General features: G+C 35.8%; 1 protein-coding gene and 1 pseudogene across 5 annotated transcripts in view; one reads left to right on the forward strand and one right to left on the reverse strand.

Moving 5' to 3' along the window:
- AP3B1 (adaptor related protein complex 3 subunit beta 1) overlaps positions 1-25,655 on the reverse strand; it is a 267,807-nt gene that overhangs the window by 153,131 nt on the left and 89,021 nt on the right.
- LOC102167843 (small ribosomal subunit protein uS2 pseudogene) lies at positions 12,775-13,562 on the forward strand (annotated as a pseudogene).

A 25,655-nucleotide genomic window follows, 5' to 3' on the forward strand; every position in this document is an offset into this window, starting at 1 on the left:
GGAGGTCATAACAAAAAATTTTAAAATCTAAACAAAGAAATAGATGATATAAACAAAGACCAAATACGGAGTTCCCATTGTGGCTCAGTGGTTAACAAATCCGACTAGCAACCATGAGGTTGTGGGTTCAATCCCTGGCCTTGCTCAGTGGGTTAAGGATCTGGCACTGCTATGAGCTGTGGGGTAGGTTGCAGATGTGGCTTGGATCCTGCGTTGCTGTGGCTGTGGTGTAGGCTGGCAGCTAGAGCTCCAATCTGACCCCTAGCCTGGGAACCTCCATATGCCGGCACTGTGGCCTTAGAAAAGACAAAAAAAAAAAAAACCCAAACAAACAAACAAACAAACAAAAACAAATAGAAAGGTTACAGCTGAAAAACAAAGGAACCAAAACTAAACAACGAATGGGATCAAAAGTAGAACTGAGAGGACCAAGAAAACCATCAGTGAATTAGAACAAAGAACAACAGAAATTATCCAATCTGAACAAAACGGAAACAGACAGAGGAAAAATGAGAAATGAAAAAAAACAAAACAAAACAAAAAAAACCCCTCAGGGACCAGTGGAACTATAACAAAGCAACTAAAATTTCCTATCATCTGGATCCTAACAAAGAGAAGAGAAAGAAGGTGGGCCTAAAAGAATACTCTAAGAAATAATCGTTGAAAAATTCCTAAATTTGGCAAAAGACATAAAACTATAGATTGAATAAGCAAAGTAAATCCTAAACACAACCAATCCAATGAAATTCATAACAAGACATATTTAAGTCAAAATTCTGAAAACTAAAGACAAAGAAGAAAACCTGGAAGGCAGCATGACAGAAACAACACTTGAGAGGATGAAGTCCTGGATCCAGGCAGAACACAAGGATAAAAATGTAGGATACATTGAAGGGTACTTAGAATTTGAAATGGACAGGATACAGTGACTGACGGTGAAGAATGAGATAGGGCACTCAAAAGAGATGCCCCCACTGCAAGCTTGAAAGACCAAGCAGATGATGATGCTACCAGGTAGGATAACCTTGTCCAGGAGTATTTCTCTTTTCCAAGGCTGCTTGCTATACAAACATCCTTAAAGACAGTCCAGACAGGAATTCCTGCTGTGCTGCAGTGACTAGGAATCCAACTGCAGCACTTTTGGGTCCTTCTGGAGGCTCAGGTTCAATCCAGGACGGGATCAGTGGGTTAAAGGATCCAGCATCACCACAACTGTGGCTCAGATTCAATGCCTGGCCTGGGAACTTCCATTTGCCATGGATGAAATCATTCACCATCTTTTAAATGAATAAAAAATAAATAAAAGCATTAAAAGAGAAAAAGTCCTGAACAAAACCTATCAATCCCTTTACACGGAAGAGCAAGAAAAATGAGAGAAACACATGAGAATCATCTGCTAATAGTTTCTTTTACTCAAGACTGATGTGCCCTTATTCTTCAAAGTGAACCTTCTTTCTATAATTAACCAATTACCTCAAGCAAAAGAAAACTTACAACTTGTGAATCTCTAATCATTTTTCCTTCAACATGGCAAAACATCAAAAAAAAAAAAAAAAAAAAAAAAAAAAAAAAAAAGCCAGGCACAGAGTTCTTAGACTTGATACCAAAAGCACAGTTCACAAAAGAGAACAATGATAAACTGAAAAACCCTCTTAAGAGGAAAAATAAAAAAATAAACAACTGGCAGAAAATAAACACAACTACATAAGAAACAAGGGGCTAATGTCTAGAATATAAAAATTACTCCCTAAATTCCACAGTTTAAAAAAAAATCTAATCAAGTCAATTTAAAAACAAACAAAAGATATTGCTAGACTGAGCTGTTTCTCCCCTAAAATTCACATAATGAAGTCTCAATGTGAGCATATGCCAAAATAAGGACTTTAAGGTCAAATGAGATTATACTGATGGGACCCTAACCCAATAGTACCGGTATCCTTATATGAAAAGAGAAGCATATGAGAATACAGCAAATAGGCAGCCACCTGCAGGCCAGAGAGTAACCTCAGGAGAAGTCAAACTTGCTAACAACTTCATCTTGGATTTTTAGCATCCTGGAAGAACTGTAACCAGTGTGGGATTTTGTTATGACAGCCCCAGCAAACTAATACAAATTTTGGTAACAAGAAGTAGGGCGCAAATACACAAATACTTAAGTAACACAAATACTTAAGTAACAAATACTTAAAAAACTATGGAAGCGGCTTTAGAACTGGGTCACTAAAAGACGATGAACACTTCTGAAGTGCATGTTTTTAACAAGTGAATTGCCTTGAAGAGACAATTGGTAGGAATACAGAAATCATAGGTAAATACAGACTCTGATAAGATATTAGAAGGAAATGAGAAACATGTTACTAGAAACAGGAGAAAAGGCATTCCTTGTCATAAAGTGGCAACTTGGCTAAGCCGTGTTCTAGTATTTAGTGGAAAGTGGAAGTTAAATGTGATGAACTTGAAGGAGATTTCTAAGCAAAATGTGGGAGGTACAGCCTGTTTTCTCCTTGTTACCTTCAATAAAATCGGAAAGAAAGAAAAATTGACAGAATTTAAGCAAAAGAGAAACAGAACTCAAAGATTTGGAAAGTGCTCTGTCTATCCATTGCAAAAAATCAAGAAAGCATCTTCAGGAGAGAATATCAACCATGTGGCTGGAAAATAACACTTGATAATGAGATCGTGGGTCCCATTTGTGGACTCAGACATCTAGCTGAAGCCAGGAACAGAGATGGCATTATACCAGCAGGGACACTGCCAGTTAGGACTTTAGGACTAAAGAAGAGAGATGGATCAAAACGATGGAAGCCTGTCAGACTTTTAAGATTAAACAGGACAGGATGATGTGAGGGGACAGAGAGAAGGCAGTCATCTGTAAGACAAGGAAAGCGGTCTCAGGAGAAACCACACCTGCCAGCACCTTTATTTTGGAGTCCCAGCCTCTAGAATGGGGAGAAATAAAGTCTTGTAGATCAAGCCACCCAGAATGTGGTATTTAGTTATGACAGCACTAGCAAACTAATACAGACTAATACAATAAGCAATTATTGAAGGAGAAGATACACAAATGGCAAATAAAACACATGAAAAGATAATTTCATTAGTTAATAGAGAAATGTAAATTAAAACCAAAGCCAGGTGGTTTCGTTATGGCATACTTATCAGAAAGGCTCTCATCTAAAATTAAATCTAAAAATAGTGAAAACAGGAGTTCCCACTATTGTGCAATGGGTTAAGAATCTTAGTGCAGTGGCTCAGGTCACTGCAGAGGCACCAGTTCAATCCCCAGATTGGCACAGTTAAAGAATCCAGCGTTGCCACAGCTGAAACTTGAATTAAATCCCTGGCCCTGGAACTACCATATGCCGCAGGTGTGGCCATAAAAAACTTGTAAATAAATTTAAAAAAATAGTGACAATACCAAATGACTGAGGACGCCTAGGAAATGGATCACTCATATACTGGTGGTGAATGTAAAAGGTCACGGTCACTCTGGCAGGTTGGCAGTCTCTTACAGGACTAAACCTATAATTACTACACAAACCAGTAATTGCCCCCTTGGGAGTTTACCCCTGGGAAATAAAAATAAATTCTCTTACAAAGATCTGTAAACATAGCAGCTTTATTCCTGCTAGCCAAAATGGAAACACCACAAACGTCTTTCAATGGACAAAGGGTTGAACAACTGGATAAACAAATGGTTAAACATCCATGCCATGGAATACCACTCAGAAATAAAAAGAAACAAACTACTGGTACATACAACTCCGATTAATCTCCAGAGAATTATGCTAAGCCACAGTGAGAAAAATTAATCCTAAAAGCTTACATACTGTATGATTCCATTTATACAGCATTTCTGAAATGACAAAATTATAGAGATGAAGAAGCAATCAGTAGTTGCTGGGGTTAAGGGTGAGCAGGGTTAAGGAAGGGAAAAGTAAGGGGATTTAGCTATAAAATGGTAACATGAATGAAATGTTCTGAATCTTGACTGTATCAATATCAATACCCTAATTGTAAGACCTTCTATAGTTTTGCAAGATGTCACCACTGAGGGAAAGTGAAGAGTTACACCAGTTCTCTCTCTAATATTTCTTACAACTACACATGAATCTACAGTTACCTTAAAATAGAAAGTTTAATTAAATACAATTAAGGAGAAAAAAGATCAGTAAATGACTTAAAAGTAATTTGCATGTATTTATTGTTATAACAATAAAAAAATTATAACAACTAAATTGTTATAGGTTAACATCACTTAATGAATTACGTTTTCATTGCTAAGTACTTATCATCTTTACTTAAATATCACTGAAAACACTTTTCATCAAAACTATGACCTTTAGGTTTTTTAGAAGTAGCATAATATTTTCTGTGTTTTTTAAATCCACAATCAAAAATCTTAAATTCTCCAAACAGAAGAAATTCACCAAATTTATACTCTTTGAAAACAAAAGGCATTTTTAAAAGTAATACCCACTTTATTTATTTTTATTTTTTGTCTTTTTAGGGGCACATATGGAAGTTCCCAGGCTAGAGGTCGAAGGGGACCTATAGCTGCCAGCCTATAGCACAGCCACAGCAACTCCAGATCCAAGCCGAGTCTGCGGTCTATACCACAGCTCATGGCAACACTGGATTCTTAACCCACTCAGCAAGGCCAGGAATCGAACCCGTGTCCTCATGCATACTAGCTGGGTCCATTACCGGTGAACCACAACGGGAACACCCGTAATACCTACTGTAATACATAAACTAGAAATTATAACATTATCACCTTACCTCGAATATACGATTCATAACAAATTACTTGTCGCAGTGATTTAAAAGAAAAAAGGCTAATTGAGAAATACTTTTATACCAGGGCCAGCATGTCTGCTTCTTTAAGGAGCTTCAGACCAAACTGGTTTATTACATGAATTAAAAAAGCAATAAATGATACACAAATAATCTCATTCTCTAAAGCGTAAGCACTCACCTATACTCTTTAGTGAATATTAATCAAATAAACATTCAAAATCTACCTAAAACTGATATACAGTGAAACTGTTAACACAGCAGTATAATAAGCAAATAAAATCTTCAAATGCACATAATGCTGCTTTCAGTAGCATTTATTTGTTCCAGTTCTCCCTCAGTATTAATATTTTATTAAAGTTCAATTATATTAGTTTTAATAAATGATATCTGTATTGCTTACTTTCCTGTAAAAGTATTTAGGATTATGGTAGTAATTTCGGTAAAAAGATTACAAAAGGGAGGTGTTCCTGTTGTGGCTCAGTGGAAAAGAATCTGACCAGCATCCATGAGGACACATGTTTGATCCCTGGCCTTGCTCAGAGGGTTAAGGATCTGGCATTGTTATGAGCTGTGGTGTAGGTCGCAGACACGGCTCAGATCTGGCAGTGTTGTGGCTGTGGTGTAGGCCAGAGGCTATATAGCTCCAATTCAACTCCTAGCCTGAGAACCTCCATATGCCACAGGTGTAGCTCTAAAAAGACAAAATAAATAAATAAATAAATAAAAAATTACGAAACACTTTTTTTCCTTTCATTAGTATCTTTCCCATATCCAAAGATCTTAACAAAGATGTTAGGTAGAACTACAAACTCTTCATAATCTTCTATTAAAGATTTGTAAATTAATTCTTTAACATATAACATTAAATAAATTAGAGTAATTTACCAAAATGAAAGGGATTCTTTGAAATAGTACAATGTTTTAACAACAAAATTATTGAATAACAAACATGAAGAACATATTGCTTAATACCAAAAACAGTTACTGATAACAATTATTACTTGAAAACAATATCCCTTCTAAGGAACCTTTCTCTTAACGCTTTTAACGAAATTTCAATTTGGTTCTAATGCTATGAGAACACCATTGCCTAGCTTTTTAGATCTGACTCTAATTACTAACTCTATGTATGTCCCAACAGCATAATTCTCTTAAGTTTGCACTAAAAGGAAAAAAATTGATAAATGAATGGTTAATGTTTTTAGGAGATTAATGAAATGAGCAAGATGAGGCTTCCATATAGGATGGGGGCCAATCTTCTCTAACTTTGTATCTCAATCAGTGTCCCTGCTAGTTGTTCTCTCAGGTTTTCAACCCATCAGAACAGACAGCCCCAAAAGAACAAAAGCTAGACGCGCACAATCAGAAAAGGCATACCAGAGGTTCAGTACCAGGGCTGCCTCCATGACCATGTTAAAAAACTTGACCTCTCTTTATCTTAATTTACTCAACTGTAAAAGGGAATAAAAGTAGTATCTATGGAGTTCCTATCATGGCTCAAGATAACAAACCCAAGTAGTATCCATGAGGGCATGGGTTTGATCCCTGGCCTCGCTAAGAGGGTTAAGGATCTGGCATTGCAGTGGCTGTGGCATAGGCCTGCAGTTGTAGCTCTGATTCAACCCCTAGCCTGGGAACCTCCGTATGCTGTGGGTGCAGCCCTAAAAAGACCAACAACAACAACAAAAAAAAGTAGTATTTATATCATGAAAATATTTATAAAGATTTGTTAGTTTAGTGAATGTTATCAGTACTTGGTGCCTAATGAATTTTAAACACTCAAATAGTAGCTATTACCATTGCTTTTATTATTAAAATTTCTTCCTTCTAGAAACCATTTAATAGAAACTATTACTTCACCTTAAATCACATAGCCCTATATGTCAAATAGAAAGTAAAGTTTTCCTCTAAAATTATCTCTCAGGAAAGGAACTGCCTCATATTTGAGAATTAACAAATATATCATGAGGCTTTTGTACGACTGTTTCATTCTGAACCATACACTGTTTGGGGAAGTCATTACAATGAAAGAACTTAAATCGATGCTAATAATAGATACTTAAAAGATGTTGCAAACTCTACGACAAAATGTCATTAAAAATAAGACTTGAAAGATTTCTTTTTAAAAACAGGTAGTACAGGAGGATTATAGAATTCTGCTTCTAGTAAGAGGCAATTTGGAATAACTGTTATAGTGAGTTAGGGAAGAAAAATAAAACCTATCTGTTTGAAGGCACTGAAAAGCTAAAAGAACAGTGATGAATTATATAGGCAAGACCCAGAATAAGCAGTAAACCTAGAAATCTGACTTGACACTTAGAACTGCTTTCCCCCCAAAAGCATGTGTTATTACCTAACAAAAAGCCAAGAGGCCTAAGAACATTTAGCAGATTCACAAAAATATAGAAACAAAAATTGGAGGTCAGGATCCACCAAAAAGCAAAATTCCTACTAACTGTTCTTAGTCTTTGGTTTAAAAACCTGAGAGGCTACACCCTAAGGAATAAAAATGATAAAATTAAAGCCCACTTTTTAATCATCTCAATCTATAATTGAGGTGATTAAGTGAACTCAGATTGGAGATACCCTTACCTAGCAATATTCCACAAGCAAAGCAAAATCCTTCATCCAAAGCTTCAAACTACTTCAGCATGTCTTCATAAAGGAAGGAAGGAAGGGAGGGAGGAAAGAAGGGAAGAAAGAAAAAGTAGTCACAAAGCATCGGGATATCGTTTTCATTTGGGAGGGAAAGCAGGCTATTTAATGGAAGGTGTTGCAGGAAGGGCTTCTGAAGTATACTTTCTCTTTCTTAATATAAGTCCTTCTACATAGGTGTATTCAGTTTGTGCAAATTCATGAAGCCATTTGCTTCTGACACATGTACAGTATTGATTTCTACTTTAACAAAATTTTTAAAAATGTGCAGGTAAGAGAAAAGATGATGTAAATATAAATGATGTAAATAATGATGTAAATATAAATTTAAAAAAATAAGACAATAAAAAGAGAAGCTTAAAAATGAGGATATCATTCAAGACTTTAAAATGGACTACAGGAGTTCCTGTCATGGCTCAGTGGAAATTAATTTGACTAGTATCCATGCAGGTTCAATCCCTGACCTCACTCAGCAATTGAGGATTTGGGGTTGGCGTAAGCTGTGGTATAGGTTGCAGGAGTGGCTTGGATCTGGCATTGCTGTGGCTGTGGCTGTGGCTGTGGCTGGCAGCTGCTTCAATTCGACCCCTGGCCTGGGAACCTCCATATGCCAAAGGCACAGCCCTAAAAAGACAGGGGGAAAAAAAGAATAAAATGGACTGTAAAATAGCTACAGGTAGTATGTTCAAGTAATTAAGAGATAAGACCAAACTTTTAGGCAAGGATTTCAACATCATATTATTTTTACAGAAAAATCAGAATCACTTTCTTATGTCATTTTGATATACAGTGCTATAATTTCAGCAACTGCTTGGAAAAATTTGTACTCTCTCAGAGACAATAGCCCAGATAATCAAAGACACTGAGGACTTAATAAAGCTTAATAAAACACACATCCATTCTTTTTAAGATTCTTTTCCCATAATGATTATCACAGAATACTGAGTAGAGTTCCCTATACTATACAGCAGGTCTCCATTGGCCAACCAGTCCATATAGCACAGTGTGCATGTGCCAACAAAGATACACCACCAAAGGCACAATCCATGAACAAAATAACTGATAAGCTGGACTTCACTAAAATAAAAAATGTCTGCTCTGCAAAAGATGTCAAGACAAAGATAAACCACAGACTTGGAGAAACATTTAGAAAAGGTACATATGAAAAAGGGCTATTATCCAAAATATACAAAGAGCTCTTAAAACTGTACAATGAAAAGCAAATTGCTTGATTTAAAATGGGCAAATGACCAAAGAAGATACAAAGATGCCAAATAAGCATATGAAAAGATGTTCAACATCATATGTAATTAGGGAAGTGCAAAGTAATAACAATGAAATGCAACTACACACCTATTAGAATGGCTCAAATCTAAAACAATGACAACACCAAATGCTGGCAAGAATGTGGAGCAAAAGAAACTCTTAGTCATTGCCAGTGGGGATGCAAAACCGTACAGCCACTATAAAAGACAATTTGGCAGCTTCTAACAAAACCAAATATACTTTTACATCACAGTCCTTGGTTTATACCTAAATCAGTCCACACAAAAGCTGCACAAGGTTTATAGCAGCTTTTTTCATAATTGCCAATTTCTGGAGACAAACAAGATATCCACCAATAGGTGAATGGATGAATAAACTGTGGTATATCTAGACAATGGAATATTATTCAATGCTAAAAAGAAATGAGCTTTAGAGCCATGAAAAGACATGGAGCATCCTAAAATGCATATTACTAAGCCAAAGAAGCCAACCTAGAAGGCTATATAGCATATGATTCCAACCAAATACTCCAGGAAATCAAAACTATGGAAAGAGTTTAAAGACTGACTAGTGATTGTCAGGGTTTGTGGGAGAGAAAGGAATGAACAGGCCGAGCAAAGTGGATTTTTTTAGGGCAGTGAAACTATTTTGAAGATATTGCAATGGTGGAGTCATGTCATTATATATTCGTCAAAACCCAGAGAACGTACAAAACCAAGAGCAAACCCTAATGTAAACTATGGACTTGAGGTGACAGTGCTATATTAATACATGCTCATCAAGTGTAATAAACACACTACTGTGGTGAAGGATGGTAACAGTCAAGGAGGTGGGGCAGGGGCAGGGAGTATATGAGAAATCCCTGCATTTTCCACTCTATTTTGTTATGAACCTAAACTGCTCCAAGACAATTTTTAAAAACAAATTTTCAAAAAGAACCAAAGAGTTTAAGACATCTGAAACTATCTCACATGAAACAAAATTTCCCTCTACTCATGTGTACTGACCACTCCCGATGCTAATATAAAAACATCAGAATAAAATTAGCTTTTCACTTTGCTCTAAAACATTCACTTACTGGAGAGAGAAGTGTTGTTACATTAACTATAAGCTTTATGAAGTCCAAAAAAATTACCTTGTACACCATAAAACATATTTTGGAAAGGCGTAGTTTATAACTCTTTCAAATACTATTATATAGACTCATGGGACAAAGAACGTATGAAATCATACTTAAGTAGTACTACTCTCTATATAGATGGTTTCTGAAGCTCCAAACACAAATGTTCACAAAAACTATTAAGTCAGTGTTTGAACCCACAATTCTGGAGTCTAAGGATGATCTTTGCTTTTTAGGGATTTGAGAACATAGAGAAAGTTTATATTAGTTATCAATAAACTCAGATTAAAAGTGGTGGAGTCAAGAGTTCCTCAAGAATCATAATTCTTCATCCTGCCACTTCTCCCTTTTATTATCTTGGCATTTGTAGTCGTCAAGAAAGAGTCACTGAACATATCTGCCTGCCTTCTGGATTCCAAGAGCGCCTGGAGGGCAATAGCACCAACTTAAGATTTGTACCAGGGTAACACAATGTCTGCAGTCTGCTGGGGACACAGACCACAATATTATGCTTAAAAGCTACATGGGGGGGGAAAACATCATGGCACTGTCACGCCATCTAAGGTACTCTTATTAGCAAACTTGGGCTATCACAGACTGGGTGGCTTAAACGACAGACATTTATTTTTTGCAGTTTTGGAAGCTGAGTGCTCCAAAATCAAGGTATTAGCAGACTCGGTTCCTGGTGAGAACTCACCTGCTAGCCTACAGATGGCTGCCTTCTCACTATGTCTCCATATGGCAGAGAAAGAAAAGAGAAAGAGAAAAGAAGCAAGCTCTCTGATGGCTCTTCTCACAAGGGCACTATTTCCATGATGATAATCCCACCCTCATGACTTTACTGAGACCTGATTACTTTCCAAGGTCCTCACCTCCAAATCCTATCACACTGAGGACAAGCACTTCAACAGGTTGATTTGGAGGGACACAGACATTCAGGGCATAGGTCCTATAGCAGTTTATACGAGGACCATCGCTCTGACATTGGGTTAGATTTCCCTGACAGGACCAGAATGGGTAGTGATGAGCAATATCATAATCATTTAAACTAGTTACTCAGTACAGATGGCACATCTTACCAGAGACATACACTAACTTCTAAAAAAGTCATGCTTTAATAACATTTTCAATTGAATATTTTCCAAAAAAAAAAAAAAAGTCTCTCTCCCCCCCAAATCAGGTCTATGTAGAAGAACACAAGATGCGCATACTGGTTTGAGACCTTTTTTCCCTTCTGTGAGGTAACTGCTATGCTATTCACTTTACATGTTTTATACCACAGCCCAGTGACCACTACCCCACACAGGTGGAAGTGTGGGTTTGAGGACCATTGAACACTCGATCTCCCCCAATACATCACAATTATGGAAACACCTGTGCCCAGTAACTGAGATGAGCCACTATGAAAATCTAGAGTGTTCAATTGCCCACAACACTTCTCATTTCTTATGACTATATGTTCAGCATCAGTATATAGGAAAAAAGCTTTCCAAATCCAGCAGTTTCCAAACGTTGTAAATGAGAAATTGGAAAAAAATCTCCATAAGGCATTTTATCATATTTTATTTTTTTCTGAAATAAAATATACTCATGACACAGTTGAACTTAGGCCTAAGAGTTCTAAGACACGAGGAAGAAGGGTCCCAGTTGTTTGAAAATGAACGAATCTCAGTCTAATGACAAAGACAAATAAGAATTACTTTCTATTAAATAGAACGCATTTTAGAGCAGTGCTCGCTCAATCATAAACTACAAAATAAAATGAAAACCAACCTAAGTAGAACTAATCGTAATCCCTCACATATTCACTCCCCCCTTATCTTATTAACCCCTAAAATAAAGAGAATATATTCAAGGAAGTAAATGTCTATTGACATGAAATTGATAAATTTAATTCCACTTTCGGACATTTTAAAAAAAGTCAGAGGGTTAGATCAGAGACTTTTAAATATCTGTGCATATACATGGGAGAGGGGATAAATCAGTAAAGTGTGTTTTAATCTTATGGGGAATGCTAATACTTAAATAGAAAAAAACAAAAACGAAAACCTGTACTCTAGATACAGTGAGGGTAGGAAACCAGGGCACCAATAAACTCCAACTTAAAAAATTTAATAAGCAAAAAACCAGAGTTCCTGTGGTGGCACAGTGGTAACAAACCCAACTAGTATCCATGAGGTCGCAGGTTTGATCCCTGGCCTTGCTCAGTGTGTTAAGGATCCGGCATTGCCATCAGCTGTGGTGTAAGTATCAGACCCAGTTCAGAGCTGGTGCTGCTGTGGCCGTGGCACAGGCCAGCAGCTGCAGCTCCAATTCAAGCCCTAGTCTTGGAACTTCCATATGCCATGGATGGCACGCCATTGTGCAGCCCTAAAAAGACGAAAACAAACAAACCAAAAAAACGCAAAAACCCTAGGTTTGAAAAACTCTTCACATAAGATACAACATTTTTGTACATTTAGAACGGATAAACAACAAGGTCCTACTGCATAGCACAAGGAAATATAACTAATCTCCCAAGATAGATCATGATGGAAAATAATGTTAAAAAAAAGAATGAGTCAATTTGCTATACAGTAGAAACTGGCACAACACTGTAGATCAATAATATTTTATATAAAATAAATAAATAAAATTTTGTTATGATACTGTTTATTCTTCATTAATTTGAAGATATCTATATATCTAAATTAAATAACACCCTTTGAGTCACTAGAAAAACTTACCTAAGCAAGTTATTTTAAAATAATATATGCGGCCTTTCTGTAATACTCAGATAGGGTCCAGACATATTATTCTGGGTTCTTATCATAACTTTAAGGGAAACTTTCACAGTATTCAGAGTCCCTGATGTCCTACAAATGAAGGAGGAGGATGTTCTTAAATTCCTTGCAGCAGGAACCCACTTAGACAGCATCAACGTTGACTTCCAAATGGAATAGTACATCTACAAAAGGAAACGTGGCGGCATCTACCTCATAAATCTGAAGAGAACCTGGGAGAAGCTTCCCAGGCAGCTCATGCCATTGGTGCTACTGAAAACACAGCTCATGCCAGTTTTACATCCTCCAGAAATACTGGCCTATGAACCGTGCTGCCAGTTTGCTGCTCCCAATAAAGCCACTCCTATCACTGGCTGTTTCACTCCTGGAACCTTCACTAACCAGATCCAGGCAGCCTTCCGGGAGCCAAGACTTGTGGTGGTCACTGATCTCAGGGCTGCCCACCAACCTCTCACAGAGACCTCTTAAGTTGACCTGCCTGCCACTGCTCCACGTAACACAGACCCTTCTGTGCGTTGTGTGAACACTGCCATCCCAGGTAACAGTAAGGGAGCTCACTCAGTAGGTCTGGTGTGGTGGAGGCTCACCCAGAAAGTTCAGCGCATGCATGGCATCATTTTCTGTGAAACACCCAAGGGAGGTCATGCCTGATCTCCACTTAGACAGAGATCCTGAAGAGACTGAAAAGGAAGAGCAGGCAGAAGCTGAGAAGGCTGTGACCAAGGAGGTATTTTAGGGTGAACAGACACTCCAGCTCCTGAGTTGACTGCTCCTCAACCTGAGGTGGCAGACTGGTCTGAAGGTGTTCAGGTACCCTATGTGCCCATTCGGCAGTTCCCTACCGAAGGTGTGATTGCTCAGCCTGCCACTGAAGAAAAGCCTGCAGCACCCCCTGCTCAGGCCGCTGAAAGAGAGGAACAACCAATGAATGGTCTTAAGCTGTTCCTTCACAGACTCTTAAAAGGGAAATAGGCTGATGAAAAATAAACAGTTTATAAAATAACAACAACAATAATACATGAGGATAACTTCTAGAAGATAAAGCTAAGCGTTAGAACTGGCTGCATTTCGAGAACAGGAGCTGGAGGTGAGAAGAGGAAGGGAATATATTTATTATACAGCAATTCCACTCCTAAAGAAATGAAAACACATGTCCATACAAAAACTTGTGGCACTGGGGGAAAAGGTTACAGCTCCAAGGACATACAGAAAGTTTCAGAGTTCAATATAAGCAAGTTCAATCTTTGCCTGCCAGAGATAAATATACTGAATGTGTATATATCTACACACATTTTTGAGTTACAGAAATTTTGTTAAAGAATTAAGATAAAAAAGTATAATTTATCATATTTACCTACATATATATCATTTCCTTCATTCTTTATTCCTTTTATAGTTATAAATTACCATCTATTATCATTTCCCTTCAATCTATAATTTCTTGCAATATCTCTTGTAATATAGTTCTCCCATGTACAGATTTTTTTCATTTTTGTTTGTCTGAAAATATCTACATTCCATTTTTATTCCTGGGGCATAAAGAAGTTCCTGGGCCAGGGAACAAATCCAACCCACAGCTGCAACCTATGCCAAAGCTGTGGCAATGCCAGATCCTTTAACCCACTGCGCCAGGCTGGGGATTGAACCCGTACCTCCACAGCTACCTAAGCCAAGCCATCTTTATTTTTGAAAAACAATTCTGTTCAATGTAGAATTCTTCATTAACTGTTTTTTCCCTCAACAATTTAAAGATGATATTCCCTCACTTTCTAGACTGCACTGCAGTTGGTGATAATTACTGTTTCTCTGTATACAATGCATTGTTTATCTCCATTTTCAAGGTTTTCTCTTTCCCTTTTGATTCCCAAAGTTTGACTATGATGGGGAGTTTCGTTCATGGCTCAGCGGTTAACGAACCTGACTAGGATCCATGAAGATGCGGGTTCAATCCCTGGCCTTGTTCAGTGGGTTAAGGATCTGGCGTTGCCGTGAGCTGCAGTGTAGGTCACAGACATGGCTCGGATACTGCATTGCTGTGGCCCTGGTGTAGGCCGGCAGCTATAGTCGATTTGACCCCTATCCTGGGAACCTCCATATGCCACAGGTGTGGCCTTCAAAAGCAAAAAAGAAAAAAAAGAAAAAGAAAAAAGAAAGGTTGACTATGATGTGCATGGTGTAAATTTTTATTTTGCCTGGGAGTCTGATGGATATGTACATTTGTGTTTTCCTCCTTAAACTAAACCTGAAATTTTTTTAGCCTTTATCTCTTCAGATATTATTTCTACTTCATTCACTGTTTCCTCTCATTTTGGGATTGCAGTTACAATTATTTCATTCTGTTTGATAGTATTCCATATAGTTCTGAAACTATTTACTTTCCTTTATGTGTTTTTCTGTTTGTTCTTCAGAGAGCATAATTCCTATTAATCTATCTTCAGGTTTCTTGACAATTTTACAGCCTCCTCCTATTAAGCCTATCTACTGTACTTTTAATCACTGTATTTTTTTCAGCCCCAGAATTTTCATTTCTTTCATATAATGTCTTATTTCCTGTTAAGAGTCCCCATCTATTTATTTAATGTAACCATTATTTTTAGTGTAATACATATATATAATAGCTGCATTATTTGTCTGATAATTGCCTCTTCTTGATTATCTTGAGGCTACTTTCTACTAGCTACTTTTTCTCTTGAGCATCAATTATTTTTTGTTTCTCATGTCTGCTAATTTTTTCAAATTGCATTTTGAATAATATCAACCACATACTATAGAATTCTTACACTGCATTCTTCTGAAGTGTATTGATATTTATTATAGCAGGCATTTTACTGGTTTCAAACTCCAAATTCTATTTGTGCTAATGCAGCAAGTAAAATCCCCACTCAGTTCTTTTTTTTTTTTTTTTTTCTGTCTTTTTAGGACCATACCCGAGGCATATGGAAGTTAACAGGCTAGGGGTTGAATTGGAGCTGTAGCTGCCGGCCTACACCACAGTCACAGCAATGAAGGATCTGAGCTACATCTACCACCTACACCACAGCTCATGGCAACACGAGATCCTTAACCCACTGAGCGAGACCAGGGATCGAACCCACATCCTCATGAATGCTAGTCGGGTTTGTTACTGCTGGGCCACGATGGAAACATCTCCATTTAGTTCTTTTATCTTCTAGTTGCTGCTTATTTGCTAGACCCACTGAAGTCTTCCCTACACCTGCAAAGATGGTCAGCCAGCGATTTGGGTGGTGTTTACATTTGTTTCCAGGGATGCACCCTGTGTGGTTCCCATATCCTTCTGGAATTTCCCTATAATTTTTAGGTATTCTGTATTCAAGATATTCAGCCTTGAAGTCTGTACTCAAATACCTAAGTAAGTAAGGCTGGGACTTTTGCTATTACTATATGGGACTGAGGAGTGCCCTCAGGCAAAACCTTGCAAACTTGCAAATCTCATACCCTGACATTTCAATCTTTCACTCGGAGTTCTCTCCATGTTTTGCCTACTTTTGTTCATCTTCCAAGTGCCTTTAGATTGCTGGTTTTCAAAATAATTTTCCAGACAAGAGAACTTAAAAACAGAAACAGACTCAAAAGATTTTGAAACCAAATTTATGGTTACCAAAGGGGTAACATGGGATGGAAAGGATAAATTAGGGGTTAGGACTGACATATACACAATACTATATATTAAAATAGACAAGTAACAGGGACCTACTTTATAGCACAGGGTATACACACACACACACACATATTTATATACATATATATATACACACATATATATAACTACAATGCTCAATCCCTGTAGAAAATCCGTATGCAAGAAAGGAGAGCTTCTTCAATAGGGGTTGTCTGTTGGAGACAATCAACAGTGTCTCCCATACACTCTAAACAACCATGTATTGGCAGAATCTGTTGGATGTAATACTTTGGAACTCTGGAGTCTACTGAAGGCTCACAAATTCCAGAAGCACTGCAGTGACTTTAATATCTGTATATATAAATATATATATAGCGCTAAATAACAGAACAAAATTGAATGTTTCAAATTACCACCTTATTCGATTATATAAAATGATAATCTTTTCTGAGATGAATATAGAAATAAGCAGCCAAATCACGAAATTAAAAATTAAATAACTGACTTGTCCAAAGATAAATTCAGTATTAATCATAGCTACTCCTTTATGCTAGAGTAATAAAACTAACACAGAAAAAATATAAGGAAACAAATGGATTATAAGGTCAAGAGAAAATACACTAATAATATATATATATATATATTTTTTTTTTTTTTTTAAAGCAGAGCAGAAAAAGGAGACATCTGGAGGGCAGGAGAATGCACTACTTAACTTCTTAAGCTCTATGTCTCACCTCCTAAAATTCATTTATTGCATGCTGAAAGTCATAAAATACTTTTTTTTTCTTTTTCAGCCACACCTGTGGCATATGGAAGTTCCCAGGCCAGTGAGCAAATCCAAGCCACAGCTACAGCAACACTGGATCCTTAAACCAATGTGCTGAGCTGGTGAGTGAACCCAAGCCACAGGGAAAAGCCAGATCATTAACCCCCATGCCATGTTGGGAACTCCATAAAATACTTTCAATACTGTGAACATTTAGAGGCTTCTAAGTAAACATGGTAAGAAAAAGAAAACAAAATGTCTTTCCCCAATTTAAATAACATGAGTAAAATAAAAAGTTAAAACTAGAAAAAATAAGTCAATAAAAATGAAACAATGGCATAAAACTTTTAAAGTTTTTTTAAAAAGACAAGATTCTAGAAAACCATATCCTTCGCTTCTTAAGAATGTTCATGAACAATCCCTGCATTCCCAAATCTAGATAGAAGAAAACTAAGAGGTTATTCTTATGTTTTCATTCTACTAGGTAGGGGTGGGGTGGGGTGAGGTGGGGTCAAGAGGGAGGTTGGCAGTGAAAATAGGTGGTGAGGAGAAGTAGGCAGGAAAGTCAACCAGCCTGGCTCTCTCTGAAAGAATGGAAGGTTCTGCAGCAACACTACTGAGCAGAAACTTCTGCAATAAAGGGAACATTTTGTATCAGCACTACCTAATATAGTAGGCGCTAGCCTCATGTGAATACTGAGCACTTAACGTGGGGCTAGTGAAACTGAGAAAGTGATGATCAATTTTAGTTAGTTAAATAGCCACGTGTGGCTAGAAGCTACTATATTGGAAAGCAAAGTTCTTGGGTTAAACAATGAATAAATAAGAACAGTTTAGGAGTTTCTGTTGTGGCTCAGTGGAAATGAAAACTGACTAGTATCCAAGAGGATGAGGGTTCAACCCCTGGCCTCACTCAGTGGGTCAGGGATCCGGTGTTGCCCTGAGCTATGGTGTAGGTGGAAGACTCGGGCTCAGACCCCAGCACTGACCAAGTATTTGGAACATGAAAAGAGCGAAATAACTCTGCAACATATTCACAGTATAAAAGGAAAAAAAGAAAAACATGCAAAAGACAAAGAAATCATTCTGGAAAAAAAATCCTCCATATATCAAAAGAAAGTTCTCCAGCAAATTACTAAAACATGAACTCAAAATAACCACATGTTCAAACATGAAATGATACAACCATAGAATGAAGGAAATATAAGATTAAAATCTGGAAAACAATACACAAAAAAGAATGTATATATGTGTATGAACTGAGCCATTTTCCTGTTAAGCAGAAACTGGCACAACAACGTAAATCAACCATAATTTAAAAAAATAAAAAATAAAAAAAGACTGAAATCTGAATAAACTTAAAGATCAAAGTAGTACCATTACCAAATTAAATACAAATTATAAATAACAGATTATAGCACTGAAAATGAAATCACTGATGAAGACTGGAGATAAGATAAATGCAAATAAAAAGATAAACACTGGGCGTTCCCATTGTAGCTCAGTAGGTTAAAAATCCAACTAGTACCCATTAGGATGTTGATTCAACCCCTGGCCTCATTCAGTCAGTTAAAAGATCTGGCATTGTTGCAAGCTGGAGTGTAGGTCGAAGATGCGGGTTGGATCTGGCATTGCTTGACTGTGGCATAGGCTGGAGCTGCAGCTCTGATTCGACCCCCAGCCTGGGAACTTCCACGTGCTGTGGGTGAGGTTCTAAAGAAAAAAAAAAAAGATAAACATTAAGGCAATTTTTTAGAGATGACAGAGTAGACAAAGATTATAAAGTAGAATAACTGATATTCCTAAAGCATATTATTGACAAATGGAGTTAAAAAAAATTGAACATCAAATAAAAAAATTCAAACATAAAAGACAATTCCCTAAAATAGAGGAAGTGAATATGCAGAGCATGAAGAATGATCTATAGACATGCAACCTCACTAATCTTCAAAAAATTTTAAGAAAAAAACAAACAAAAAAGAACAGATTTTTGAAAGTACCAAAAAAAAAAAAAACCAAACAAATCGTTACCTGCAAAAAAAGAAAAATCTGGCTACAGAGCTCCAAAAGGTGAACGGTAATATATCCAGCCAAGAAGTCAAGTGTAAGTGTAACAAGATATTTGAAACATATTAAGATCTAAGAGAATACCGATCCAAGAGTATAGGCAAAAATATCAAGTGTGAGAGTGACACTGCAAGTCTCAAAATTTTATCTCTCAGCTACCCATTCTTAAGAAGATCCTGGAGGATTTGCTCCATCAAACCACAAAGACCTAAAAAGAAGTAGGAGAAGACCTGAGAGAGAATTTAAGACGGAAAAGAGAAGAATTTCAGTTCTACAGTAACAGCTGTGTAGCAAGCCTAGCAAGCAATCAGAGTAGAACAGATGGGTAAAGCCTCCAGGAAAATGTCTCCTGGAAGAGTATGAAGCTATTGGCATACTGGATAAATGACAACTGTACTGGTTAGGACCATATCAAGTTATCCACAAGGAGAACTTTTTTTTTTTTTCCCAGTATCATCCACGTCCAGAGTGTGGCTTCATCTTCATGCCTGCAAAAATGGCTGCTGTACCGCTAATCATCACACATGTATTCCAAGAAGAAACAAAGAAAAAAGGCAAAGAGTAAAAAAATATACATCTAAAGTAACCATCAGAAAAATAACAGCTTTCTCAGAATCTCAGCCAGAGTATTTTATACATATATCTCAATTTCTACAACTGGGTCATATAGCCATTTCTGACTCCAAGGGAATCAGCAGAAGTTGGTTATTTTTAAATGGAGAGATCAACACTCTGAACAAAAAACAGGATTCTGTTATTTAAAAAGAGGAGTTGAGAGAACTGATATGAGGTAAGCAACTACTGCATATAATGTCATATTTTGAGAAGATTTACTATTCTGATGGAGAATTTGGAGTGCTTTGTAATAGCAACATGACAAACTAGGCAAATTTAAAATGAGGCAATTTTTGATTCCAGGAAGAATTTAAATTCTACAAGAAAGGAGAGGAAAATGTTACTATGCAGCATAAATAAAAGTCATAAAGTCATAATTAAATGAGTAATAAGTATTGGTTGAAAAACTACAATATAATTATATTGCAAAGCTAGAACAAGGAAAGTAGAAGCATATGGTAATACATTAGACGAATGTCAAATTCTCCATTTATATGCCAAATTCTTCCAGTTACATGGAAGTCAATATGTAATATCTAAAACTGATAAATCAAGAAATGGCAATATATGTATATTACTTAGAAATGGATAAAGTTAAAGGCACACACATACACAAAAGTCTAAAAGAACTGAGGTAGCTAATTCAGGCAAGGCAAAATGTAGAGTAGGAAAATGTTTCTTGGAGTTCCCATTGTGGCTCAGAAGAAATGAATCTGGCTAGGAACCATGGGGTTGTGGGTTTGATTCCTGACCTCAGTGGGTTAAGGATCCGGCATTGCCATGAGCTGTGGCGTAGGCCAAAGATGAGGCTCGGATCTGGTGTTGCTGTGGCTGTGGTGTAGGCTAGCAGCTGTAACTCCAATTGGACCCCTGGCCTGGGAACTTTCATATGTCGCGGGCGCAGCCCTAAAAAGACAAAAGACAAAAAAAAAGAAAGAAAGAAAATGTTTCTTGTAAACCTTGTAGTATTATTTAACTTTTTTTTTAACCGTATGTATTTTACTTGGACAAAATTTTAAATGCTTCTTTAGAAAAGAAACTACTTGAGTTTAAAAATCAAAAAAAATTCTAAATAAGAAAAAGAATAAATGATCTTTAGGATAAATGCTTCATAACCAACGGAGAGAAGAGACCTCATTTTAATATATGCACATGGTCCCTAGTTTCCCATTAAACTGCATTTTGAACCCTTTATCATAGTCTAAAAGAGTGAACAAACAACTTTATCTGCATGATAAAGCACAGATTCTACAACTCTACATTACTCTGATTTTTAAAAATTTCACAGAATAATAAGATTAAAAACAGTCCACTAGTAAAACAAAATACAAAATTTATTTCATAAAAACTAATCTATAACGAAAATTAAACAATGAAAAATAATCTCTGTCACCAAGGTCTTCTAAAACAGGACTTGGATGTGGAATTTTTTTTTTTTTTTAATTTCCCCAATACATTAATTTTTTTTCCTTACTAGTAACTGGATGTGGAATTTTGAAACTTCGTACTTGCAGAAAATTACTAATCAAGAACTATGTATATGAATTTTGTGTCCTCATAAATTCTTATTTTACAGCTACCCTTGAAATACTTAAGAAACTTATCTTAAAAATACTTCATACAAAACTGTAAACCTGGAACTTATTTATACCTATATAAGGTTTTATAGTTGCAGTACAGATACAGTGAAAGGAAGAAAAGTAAATTCATCACTTCCAACTTCAAAATGGCATACGTACTTCCACCAAATTACATTACCTGGACGCATACATAAAAAGTAACGGTGAACATAACAGATTTTTAAGTCCCACATGACTTAAGTAAAACATTTTGATAATTCTTGCAAAACCATTGTCTGCTACAGAAAGTTCAACTTTAAAGAGCTAGATTCATAAAATTAAAAATACTGTCAGGTCCAGTGACAAGAGTTTTACTTTAGTTTGTAATTAATGCCACTAAAGTTTTTTTTTAATCGCTCTTAAAATGTACTTGGTGTTTTATAACAATTTATTTCTAAAAACCCATTACATCTACAAAAACAACTTTGGAGATTTACATTTATGCTTCAAGTGTTCTCCTATAATAGGCTTGAATGATACAAAGAAAACATTTAAGTATTTTCATACCTTGAAAATTATACAAAGTTGACCTAGAATAAAAATGCAAGCCAGTTGGACTGCAAAGAGTAAGGCAAATTTAAGAAAATAAAAATGCAAATATGCATTTTAGCAGTCTCTTGAATTTATTAACCTAAAAGGTTTAATTTCCATTTTCCTGCATCAGCTGTATTTATAAAATGTCGTGCCCTATAAATACGCTGTTATTTTCTATAGTCAAGCACCCTCTTAACAAATCTTCTCATTAATATGTAAATTTAAAGTCAATCGGTCTTCTCCCTGACAGCCCCATGAATTCCTAGTGCACTGTATAATCGGCTTTGACTTGGCATCCACTATTTATCATCAAATATGTCAGTTAGAAAAATTATGGAAAATGCACTGCAATTGATATGACTGCAATCTACTTTGTCAACACTTAATTGTTCTTCAAATCATACATTTACATATAAACAGCCTAAATACTGATCTATAATGATGCAAATAAACTAAATTAAAAATTGCTTCTGCCCCTGAAGAAGCTTGTTTGTATATGATGTGTTCATTTGAGAACTTACTGACAGAAGCATGTACATCAGCTCATCTCAAAAAATACTGTTACTAATTTTCAATTCCTCAAAAAAACAATTTTGCTACCCTTCAAGCATTTAAACACAAATGTTTTAAAGAATCCAGTGAGAAACATAATTTTTCTTTTTGAAAAGCAAATTTAATTATGGTTGTTAGCTAAATGCAATGTCTGAGAACTGCAGATGGGGGGGCTTTAAAAACAGCTTTGGCTAGAACACAGTAAGCAAACACTCAGAAACTTATTCAAGTGCACAAAAATATATTTTTAATTTAAAAGTCATGAGGGAATAAAATACAATGAAAGAATGTTGACCTAGGTATTGGATTATTCTATTTCTGGCTCCATCTTTTATAAGCAACATTATTTTAGGTGAGTCATTATAATCTATACCCCTGAGTTTCTCCATCTATAAAATGGGTATAATAATTCCCACTGCCCCATCTCAGATAAAACACAGTACAAGAGATTACACCAAAATAATAATTTGCTAAGTATCACAGCGTCCCTCTTCACATTTTCTTAGCACTTGAAAGAGCAACCTTGATTTTAAGGACTTTGGTATTTATGGGTAGTTTATTATTTTACATTACTTTTAAGTCAATATATTTTTTTAGTGAGTTTTCTCACCCATAAATCCTTTTACTTCAAGGGAAATGGCCCTTTTTATATCATAAAATGATGTTCAAATAGCATGTATACAAGCGACTTCTGCCTGTATGTAAAAGGAGATGGAATGCTAGAATGAACACCTTTGATTCCACTAATTCCATCAAAAAACACATTCAAGTGCTGATGGCTAAGAGACAAAAAAGGATGGTAACAACTCAGCACTAACTCTGCTAAAGTACCATTCCACTTTGTCTTTCAATTCTATAATACTCTTAACAGTTCTTTACTACATGGTATGCTTTTTACAACATGAGAAGTGAAAAAGGAAAGCAGATATAAATGTCAAATACTCAAGTTTTTTCCAGGTATGGGTCAAACTTTCTTTTACGATTTAGTTTGTCAACTTCTAAAGTTAAAATCACTCCACAGCGTCCTACCAAAAAGTTCTCGAGACTAGAATTGGCTGGACTGTTCATTCAAGTTTCACAAAGTAAAATAGAATTACAGCTAGCCATAGACAAAATCTGAGATGGGTTAACTGGAAGAGTAAGGACATAGTCTAAATTATGATAATCCACTTGAACTTTCATCTTATAAAATTATTTGTACCCAAAATCTAACATCTTTGACAATCCCTTACTTCTAATGCCACAATAAAGGATAACCCTTCCAAATTTTTCCTGCTGGCACTGAAGAGAACACATACATATACAGAGAGACACGAGCCTGTTATCTTGATTATTTTGGAGTCAACTGATATGCTATCATTTTAAATCAATAAATAAAGTACAATGTATTATTCAAAGTAAAATTTATAACCACCAAAACAAGTAAAATTAAATGGTTGCCAGTAACTGCCCTTAAGGGGTCAACCAAGAAATTATTTATTTCACTACGTGTCTGAATTGCTTTTATAATTTTTTTAAAAAATACATATGATTATAGTTTGCTAAACCCTTACAAACATTCTATTTAAGGGTTTTCCTCCGTTATTCCCTTTAAGCCAAGGAGTCTTTCTCAAAGGAAATCACAAGCAAAGCAGCAGCAAAGGTGAAGCTGCTCTGTCTGAACCGGTAGTAAGAGCCTGCACAGGTAAGAACACCACTGTCTCCACGGGTTGTTTTCCTGTGGCAGTCCTGAGGACAGAGCTGCAATTTGGGAACCAGAGATTTAGTCTGCTAACTGCATAATTTACAATAATGCCAAGGTCAGCTTGCAAATAAGTGGCAAGGGTAAGAAATAATTTAGCTCAATTCCAGTGCACCTGGGACAAGGATCAGACTTCATTTCATTTTTGTAAAACTTAATGTTTACAGAGTTACATGTAAAACTTAATGTTTAGAGAGTTACACAAAAGAATGAAGTATAGAATAAATTTATATGGTAGTATAGAATTTAACTTTCCTGCTTTGCAAGTAGCCTTAAAAATGAATTTTACGTAAAATAAGATGAAATAAAATTCAAGGAACAGGAACACAAACTAGAAAGATTTTAAAGTCTATTCTTAGAAGATAAAGAAGGGAATATGCTTTTAAACCCCAATTTCTACATAATGATAAAGCAAGGATCACTAGCATACAGCTATTAAAAATGATTTGATGATGACAGGAAAGTGAAATTGAAAGTTCTAAATAGTGACGGTAGCTAGATAATGTAAAATTACCTATAAGCGTAAACAACAGGAAAAAAATGTATCTGAATAGCATTCTGGAAAGGAACTGACTGAAATCAAATGGATAGCTATTAGCTACAAAAATCCCTTGTCAAAGATACCAGTGACATGAAAGGGTCAAGACACTTGCAGCATGGACAAGTTGCTTAGCCCAGCAAAAGTACCATCAAAAGTTTACTTTGTTCAATGATAAAATTCCCATCATTTAAAAGCTCTATGTTGCATAAGACTTTTATATATGAATAATTTAAAACACAGAAGTTTAACAACCCAATCACTTTTTAAATATTAAAATTAAAATGGAATCAATATTACAGATAATCTTCTGGATACGGATATATTTTTAAATTTTTTTTACAGGCTTTTTAATACTAACTATTGTAAATACAGAAAACAATGACAACTATTTTAACTATTTAAACTCCTTAAAACACCTGAAAACTTGACATGTCACCTAAAGCAAGGATCATGAACATTTTCCCATTGTATGCACATTTTTCTCTTACTTTAATATTACTTCTAATTAACAAAAGCAGTAAGCACTGAACACTCAATCAAGGCCTTGTGTACAAACCACAATGGCATAATTGGGAGAAACTGGGTCTTTTACTTTCTATAGTATTTTTAAAATCTGTAATATTTTTAACAGGACAAAAAAGAAACATTACAAGAGAAAAATCAAAGTGCTATTATAGTATCTAATGATTTCTTTAAATAAGTTAAAGCAAACGCTTAAATCTTACATATACACTGAGATCTCTATTGCAAACTAAGTTATAAAGTTTTCTGAATTATTAATATAGTAAAAAGAATATGATATGTTTCTAATGTTAATTTGCACAAAGAAAACAAATAACTTCACTGTAAGGTATAAGTAATTATTAATTTTGCTAAAATTCTACCAGCTTAAAAGAAGGGAAAACAAATACAGTTTAGAAATACAAAACTAGGAAAAAGTAGCTTAAAAGTTCAAC

This window comes from Sus scrofa, chromosome 2, assembly GCF_054392235.1.
Source record: "Sus scrofa isolate SSC_HxYL_T2T_F1_AM1 chromosome 2, Sscrofa_HxYL_maternal_Yorkshire_Landrace_v2.0, whole genome shotgun sequence".
NCBI lineage: Eukaryota > Metazoa > Chordata > Mammalia > Artiodactyla > Suidae > Sus > Sus scrofa.